This window comes from Pinus tabuliformis, chromosome 4_2, assembly GCF_031772625.1.
Source record: "Pinus tabuliformis cultivar Carrire ecotype Pingquan chromosome 4_2, CPIR1, whole genome shotgun sequence".
In the NCBI taxonomy this organism is placed as follows: domain Eukaryota; kingdom Viridiplantae; phylum Streptophyta; class Pinopsida; order Pinales; family Pinaceae; genus Pinus; species Pinus tabuliformis.
The window spans coordinates 1,034,770,557-1,034,779,345 of record NC_142304.1 but is presented as its reverse complement, the minus strand read 5'-3'; positions in this window follow the sequence as shown (position 1 = coordinate 1,034,779,345).

The following is an 8,789-nucleotide window of genomic DNA, read 5'->3' as shown; positions in this document are numbered from 1 at the left end:
GTAATCTCCTCAAGGTTTTGAAGAGCCCTTCTCACTGTCTAAAGGGTTTCTTCTTCATTGTAATAATAAAAGTGATCTTGTTCGTAAATTGATCTTGGGATTCAATCCCTTAGTATCCCCCTCCTTATTTAAAAGATAGGATCTCTCATCTTCTTAGCTTAGCCTCTCTTTGCATTTGTTTCACTAACCATATTTTCTTGCTCTCACTTGATTAGTTGAAGTCTCATTGTCATCATAGTTTGAACTGATCTTTTGAGTTTTTATCTCTTGTTGGCTATTTTATCTCTTGCATTCTAGACTTTAATTAGTCATTCTAATATCTTCTTGTTAGCAATCTTATTTTCCATCACTTGTGCTTTTATCATGTAATTCTCACTTGTTTCAAACTATCATATGTGAAGGACATATTAATAAGCACTATTAACTAAAGGCATTTGAGTTGTTGTTTCATAACTTTAACATCAAATTTTCATCTCTTACATAATTTTCTATTGTTTCATCTAGCAATCTAAAATTTGCTTCAATTCAATCATTGTTGTAAACTAGTAATCTTGTGTTCTAAGTGATTATCATAAGCCTCGATTACAAGTGATTTAACATTTCCTATATTGAAGCATCTTGTTACAATGAAATCTCATTGATTACCTCCAAGCATAAGATTGGTTGATAGGAAGTTAGGATTACCTTCTTCATTGTTCAATTTGAGAAGTTTGACCTTTAAGCAATGGTTAAAACGAGTGACCTTGCAGTTCTCTTGTGGCTGAGTCCCTTGTAGGAACAAAAGCACTTGAGTTGCTAGAAGTCCTAGGTAGGTATCATTAATGAGACCTTCACCTCCTTCCTCAACACTTCTCACAACAACCTTGTTCTAAGACAAGCTTTGATAATTGAGAAGAAGGATTTCACCTTAGTTTAGGCATATAATTAAAATTAACCAAGATCTTGCATCTCACATAGATATATCTTTCATTCACTCATCTAGTATCATCATTTTGCATTTCAATTGATTATTGTAATTGTGAGCTAATTCAAATACTTGCAAGTTTCACATTGTTATTCTTGTTAATTTCAAGCTTATTGTCTCTTGAATATTATATTTACTTGAAATACAAGTTTTATTTCCTTGCAAGTTCCTAATGCTTATCATTTTTAATTTCATATAATCTTTGATCTCGTGTACTAATCTTGTCTTGCAACATTCCTCATCTTGTGACTTGAGGTTTCATCTCCTTATTGTGTAATTGTTATATCTATATTTGAGCATTGTTATTAAGGAATTGGTATTTCATATTGATCTAATTGAATATCCCTTTAACACTCACATTTCTCATTAATAATTACACTTGGTAGTAAATATTAGTTCAAGTTATCAAGAGAAGTCCTTTCCTTGCCCTAGATATCCTAGACTTGTTGTTTCAACAAGTTTTCCTTTAGTTTTCCATCCTTTAGGGACTACTGCCCTTAGCTTTCCTAGGAGAGAGCTTAAACATAGTGAGTAGGGAATACGTGAAAATCTATACTCCAAGTGTTGCGCCATAAAGACTATAACTTGTGGGGTTGGAAACTTTTCCCACATCTAGGTGTACATCTTAGGCGACAACATTTTCTGGCACCGTTTCCAGGGACAAGATTTAGTTGTTCTTGATTTTCTTCTTACTAACTTTTGGTTCTTAGCATATTGGATATTTAGATTTACATTTATGTTTGAGTGGTGAATCCACTTGTTTCATATTATACAAGAGCGTGTATTAAAAGACATTCAAGTAGTTTGGTTAATCCTATCCCTAACCCTGAAAAGGCTTTTAGAGTTCAATTAAATAGGCTCTCTTCTCGTAGACTTCTTGTTAACTTCAGGCAGGAAAATTTATCTGATATCTATTTGATTTTTTAGGGTCCAACTCAATAAGACATCATAAATGACTTGTTTCCCCCCTGTAATTTTGCTAACATTTAGGGTTATCCTCATGATATTTTAGAAAATGCCAGTGAGAAGTTGCCTTCCTTTCAAGGAAATAACACAATTTATGCCAATGACCAAATTAAGAATTTCGATTTGTGTGGGTAAGTTGTGTGCTAGTGCTAATTATAATCATGAGGATGTGAGGATGAGACTCTTTGTCCCTTCTCTCGAGGAGGATGCTATGGATTGGTTCCATGAATTTCCTGATTATTCGTTTGATTCTTTTAGATCGATTGTTAGTACATTTAAGGATAAATATGGATATAAAAAAGAAGAAAGGTACTTGCTTAGTGCTATTAGCACCATTAAGAAGAATGAAAATGATATCGTTGACACATTTAATAAGATGTTTAATGATATTTTAAGGGATTTGCCTCAAGATTATAAGCCTCCTGTGAAGTCTTAGTATTATATCAATGTATTTCCTGGTGATATTTCTTATGAGCTATAGCACTCATGATGTAAAGGTTTTCTAGACTTCGGATAAAGAAATGGAAAAATGTAAAAAAACATCTGGGAAGTTTGAGATTCCGGGTCTTTCTAGGGGTCATCATAAGAATTAATCGAAAGGAAAAGAAGTTAAAGAAGCTATTAAGGATCCCATTAAAGAATTAACACAACTTATGAAGGATATGAAAATTGATCATGCGAATTAGATATTGACCCTTCAAAATTGTTTGATCAAAATGGATAGGTCTCAAGGAAATAATATGCAGAGTAATAGAAATAATAATAATGCATGGCAGAATAGGGGACCTCCTAATTAGCGAGGACTGCTCGGTCCGCTTGAATCTGCAACTATTATTGATCAATCTTTTCCATATTGTTGACCTTGTGATAATTTTCACGATGAATCTACTTTTGTCATTGCAAAAGGAATATTAGATAGTAGAAAGCCGAGGACAAGTGATCAGATAAATGTAGTTAGTAAGGAACATCGCTTGTCTATGGAGGATTAGTTGGAAGTTGTTGAAAATAGTTACGATGTTGAGACACTCTAGTATTCTTATAGTATTAATAATTTAAATGATGAAAATGAAATGATTACTAAGTTGTATGGTGAAAAGCCTTCACCGGAATAAGTCTTGGAGATTGCAAAATATATATGATTAACTTATCAGTGGAAGAATAAAGAGCATAATGAAAGTCAGATTACACCTAGAGTTTCTAACCCTAATTTAAACATTGACTTGGGAGGTTGGATTAATAATGCAAAAATCTTGGTTCTTGTCATTGATATTCTAAAGATTCCTTCTCAGAATTCTAAGTTGTTGAAGGCTATTGATTCTCCCCGTGTTGATGTCTCTCATGAAATGGCTCTTGAGCCTGTCTATTTGGATACTCTGGTATATTTGCAAAGTATGGATCTGGATAATAAAGATCATAAGTCGTTTTGTATTACTTTTCTTGTTAGTGTTTTTCTATTATATAATTGCATGTTTGATTCTGGTGCATCAACTTGTGTTATGACTAAGAAGGTCATGTAACAACTTAATATAAGAATCTCAAGACCATATTACAACATATGTTCCATGGACTCCAAGAAGATTGAAGTTCATGGGTTAATTAAGGATTTACAAGTTCATTTTTCATTTTATCCTTATATAATGATTGTACTAGACATTGTTGTGGTTGATGTGTTTGATGCTTGGGGTATGTTGTTATCAAGAAAGTGGGCTTCCAATCTAGGAGGGGGTATTCAAATGAATTGGTCATGTGCTACGATTTCTTCTCCTAGGGGCAGTGGTTTTGTTAGAATTAATAGGGAGCCTGAAAGAAGATTCCACATGGAAGACCCCAAGAGACCCCATAATGAGATTATAATGGAAAAACCTAATCATGGGAACTACACTACCCTGTCTAACTCCATAGTTCCTTTTGGATGAAAAGTCTAATGATTTGAAGAATCAAGTATCGTATATGAATTTCGATGGTGCATATTATAAGCATGGTAAGGTCGCCGGAATAGTGCTTAAACCTCCCCTTCATAATATCTTCAAGTTTTCCTATATATTGGAGTTTGAAACTACCAACAATGTGGCTAAGTATGTGTTGAAAATTCAATAAGGCAATGTGTATGTTAATTATCGAAACTTGATAACTATTTGTGTTATCTTTTTACTTATTAGCTTTGATATTTCTTATTCCAATTTTCAATTCATCAAACAACTACCAAAACAGTAAGAAAAATGACATAGTATATAGGCTGCAAGCCAGGGCCAAAACCCATCCTCTTCAGGGGAAAACCCGAAAATATTTTCTTATATTTCATATATATCAATTGACAAATACCATGACCAAGAATCAAATAAATACCCTCCAAGATAAAGTCTTCCTCGACCTCCTGCTAAAATATCTTTGACCTCCTAGTAGATCTGAACTTCTTCTCCCCAATAGCTGCTGCTGCTTTCTCTAGGAGACTTTGATCTCCTTCTAACTACCTTCCCCTTGACCTCACTTTCCTTTTCTTGAGTTCTAGGGCTAATGAGATGCCCTAGAATACCTTCACTTTCCTTCCTTCTCTTCTTGATTCAAAATCGAACCTTAGACTAGCCCAATGCAGAAACCCTAACTTCACACTTTTAGAAGAATGTAGAGAGACCCAAACACTTCGACTCTCTTCTTCCTTCTCTCCTTCGCACCTCCTTCTTTGACCTCTTTCTTCTGCCTTTTTCACATGAGATATGAGTGAATGGATGATCCAAATGGAGGAAAAGTTATACTTATATATAGGCTTCTTCAAGGGTGGACGTGGCTCTTCATGTAGGCCAACTTGACAACTCATTAGGCCGACTTGATCTTGGAGGCATTTTGACACTTTCAATACAAATTTTTTTTTCTTTTATAATTTACAATGTGCCCATAGGGCCTTCCATATATGAAAATGAATCTTATACCTATGAAAAAACCTTAGAAGAACTCAACGAGTGCTTGACCTATAAAATAAAAGAACTTGAGCATGAAACCCATGCTTCATTAATAATAATAATAATAATTTCTTTTTCATTTTACATTTACAAGAATACATTTCATACTGATGAAGACTGAACCTAGTTACACATTTTTCAACACTCCCTCTTAACTATGGAGGTATTCGTTAAAGGTACATGGTCATTCTCAATCTGAAGAGATCTCATAAGAAGAGTCAGATTGGTAACCCATCTGTCTAGCATCATAACAACCATCATTTTTCATATAGCAAGGCCTTCACTAACAACTCTATCTCTCACAGGATCAAAGCACAATGCTGGCGAGACCAATGACGTTTATACACCATCATCATTTTCTCTCCAAGGTACATACCTCACCCAGGTGTTCACAGAGTATGACCTCCTACTAGACTATTCTTATCTTGGGTAGCTAATCCTAAAAAAATATCGGTCCATGACTACTATTATCTTGAATTCCCTACCACATTCTCAAAGAGTATTTAATGCCATATGGTTACCCAATCCTCCATTCTTTCTTCCCAAGTGAAGATAATAATGTCGTGTGTATCTCTCCCTCTCAATTCGGGATGAAAAATCCACCAAACCAAGCTTGTCCCTTAAGTATACAAGCTTCTTGTTTGGAAGTGATTTCATCAATATGTCAGCTACTTGCTCATCAGTGGAGATATGCTATAGTTGCACCACACCATTTTGTACTAGTTCTCGTATATAGTGATACTTGTTATCGATATTCTTTGCCTTCCCATGAAACACTGGGTCCTCAGACAAATGAATACAACTTGTGTTATCACAACGTATCACTGTAGGGTTCATCGGTCCTTCAAATAAGTTAGGTAGTAGCTTCCTTAACCAAACTACTTCCTGACTAACTTCACATGTTGCAACATATTCGACTTCAACACTACTCAAAGAAATGGTGTTTTGTTTGTTTCTCATCAATGAGACCATAAATGATCCCAAACTGAAACATCCTCTTGTAGTGCTTCTTCCATCTTGTTCACTGCCTCCCCAGTCATAATCTGTATAACCATTTAATTGAACATCATTCCTTCTATCATATTTCAGGCAGTAGTTGATGGTTCCTCGTAGATATCTCAGAATATGTTTTTTTTGTTATCCAATGATCATGCTTCAGCTATACTTGGAATTTACTTAGTACATTTACTGCAAAACATATGTCCGGTCGAGTATTCACCAAGTACATCAATGAGCCAATAAGTTGTCTATATCTGGAGGGATCCACAAGGCTTGATTCAAAACTCCTTAGTATTTTCAAGTTTATGATCATTGGAGTGGTCATCTCTTTACAGTCCATCATGTTGAACTTCTTCAGAACCTTGATCACATACTTTCCTTGACCTAAATAGACTTCATTAGGTTCCCGCCAGACTTCTAGTCCCAAATAGTAATGCATTAGCCCACGATCCTTCATGTCAAATTCTGCTGCCAATTTCTTGTTACATTCTTCAATTCAACTTTCTACACCTATCAAGAGAAGATAATCGACATATAGAAGAATAATTATAGGTTCATTGTTTACAACCTTAATATAGAGGTTTGAGTTAGCATAACTTTTCGTGAAGCCTAATCTTTGTAGGTATCAATCCATCCTAGCATACCATGCCCTTGGTTCTTGCTTGAAGCCATATAATGCATTCTTTAATTTGCAAACATATGCCTTCCTATCTTTGATTTCGAATCCCGATGGTTGTTCTATGTAGACTTCTTCATCTATAGTTCCATTCAAAAACACAGTCTTGACATCCATTTGGTGGATGTTACATCTCATCGATGCTGCCAGAGAAACTAATGATAAAATCGTTGTATATCTTGCTGTTGGAGCAAATGTTTCTTCATAGTCGATGCCTTCAAGTTGAGATAACCCTCTTGCCACAAATATTTATTTATACTTATGTATACTTCCATCAACTACATGATTTATCTTATAGATCCATTTGGAAGTAACAACAGATTTGTCTTTAGGCCTAGGTACAATCTCCCATACTCCATTTTTCAATATAGATTGATATTCTTCATTCATGGAATCTTTCCATTCTAGATGTTCTACAACCTATTCAAAGGTGGATGGTTCTGCTTCTATTAATTTAGTCATGTATGCAGCATATCTGTTTAGTGTCCTAAATTGCTTGCATGAATTATCAACCAAGGTTTGTAGACTGATGAAGTGTGATGCACTATATGTGCTTAGTTAACTTTCCTCTTACTTCGTTGTTTTGTATTTTTATGTTTGTTTTGGGGTTTTATGTTATTTTAGGTCTAAGAATATACAATATGTGAGAGATTTACATGGATCTAATGAGTTTTAAAGGAAAGGAAAGGTTCCTAAGTTAGTCTAATCTCCTAAAAATGAACCAAGGACCTTTTAACTAGTTAGAACCTAATAAGAAAAACATAGCATCTACCTTATCTTACCATTTAGTCCTAATCCATGGATCTAATTCTTAAAAACAAAAAGTGATGCTGATGCAGAAGGTAATTTAGTAATTGCATTCATTTAGCCATTCAACCATTCAATTTTGGAATATGATAGAATCAATCTCCTTGAAATGATTTTTTGGAATGTCAAGTGATGCAACTAAGTAATGACCTGAAAGCATAAAAGAAAATATAACAACATGTAAAACTAATAATGCACTGAGAAAGCTTAATCACTGCATGAACTAGATATTTAACCATTTAAGTTAGAATTATCATCATTTGAAATGGTTTTGAGAACATCCATTAAGACAACTAATTGACAGTTCTTATGCTAAGAAAATAAGTAACAAAATAGTAAGAAACTAAGAAAATGTGTATTCTTATTACGTCATTCTTCGTTTAGTCATTTTTCATACAATATCTTAGAAGAATAAGTCTGCATAGTTGTGATTTTATCCTTACACTATTGGTTACAAACTGAAATGAAACAAAATTAGAGAAAATAGAGTAATAGAAATTAAACTGAAAACAACAAGTGAAAAACCTCCTTAAATGCAGGGGCCTGTTGAAGCCCCGAAAATCGGGTCGACAACAAGGGGGATACCCGCTCGGTCCGGACCTTGGTTGGCAGCTCCTTATCCGTTTGGTATAGCGGGTCCGACTGGGGATAATGGGACCAGTTCCCCAATCTATGGGTGTGTGTGTGTAGAATTGGATGTTTCTGATCTAACAGTTCCTATCTAAGCTATTCTAATTCAAACTTTAATCTAATTCTATGCTATTGTAATCTAATAAAAACAACACATCTAATCTATGCTAACCCGAGATGTAATTCTTCTATTATGCGATCTAAAGAGATTTCAAATAACAACTGGTAATAAAGATCATTCAACGATTATAAGAAAGGAAATCAATTAAGATGAACTATTTCGCATAAAAACTTAGGCAAAACAGTTGTGAACAACATATCGCATAATAAGCTATTCATACATTAAACATAAATAAATAGCTACCACCGTACAAAAGTGCCAAATGATAACTCAAGCATTCATGCAATAACATATAAACAACTAAAAACTGTATATTGCTTTAACATATAAGCAGAAATGGTCAAGAGATAAAAGTACCATTTATGACTGGTCCTACTCATAAGCTTCAAGCAATAATGATTTATCTCTCCTTGCTCGAACATCTACTAAGAGTACATAAGTGCAACATCAGTAGCAGATATCAAATGCAAACATCAACAAATATTGATCCATTCATTCACCAAAACCTCCTCTGAGGGTGCAAAAGTGCATGTTTTGAGGACAAGTTTTTGATAAATTTATGGACCCCTCTCTAAATGCATGAGAAGGGTTTAAATACTACTAACTAAATAACTTAATTACACAGATTCAGGATACGGTTTAAATGACCGCCCTTTTTCTAAGCAAAAT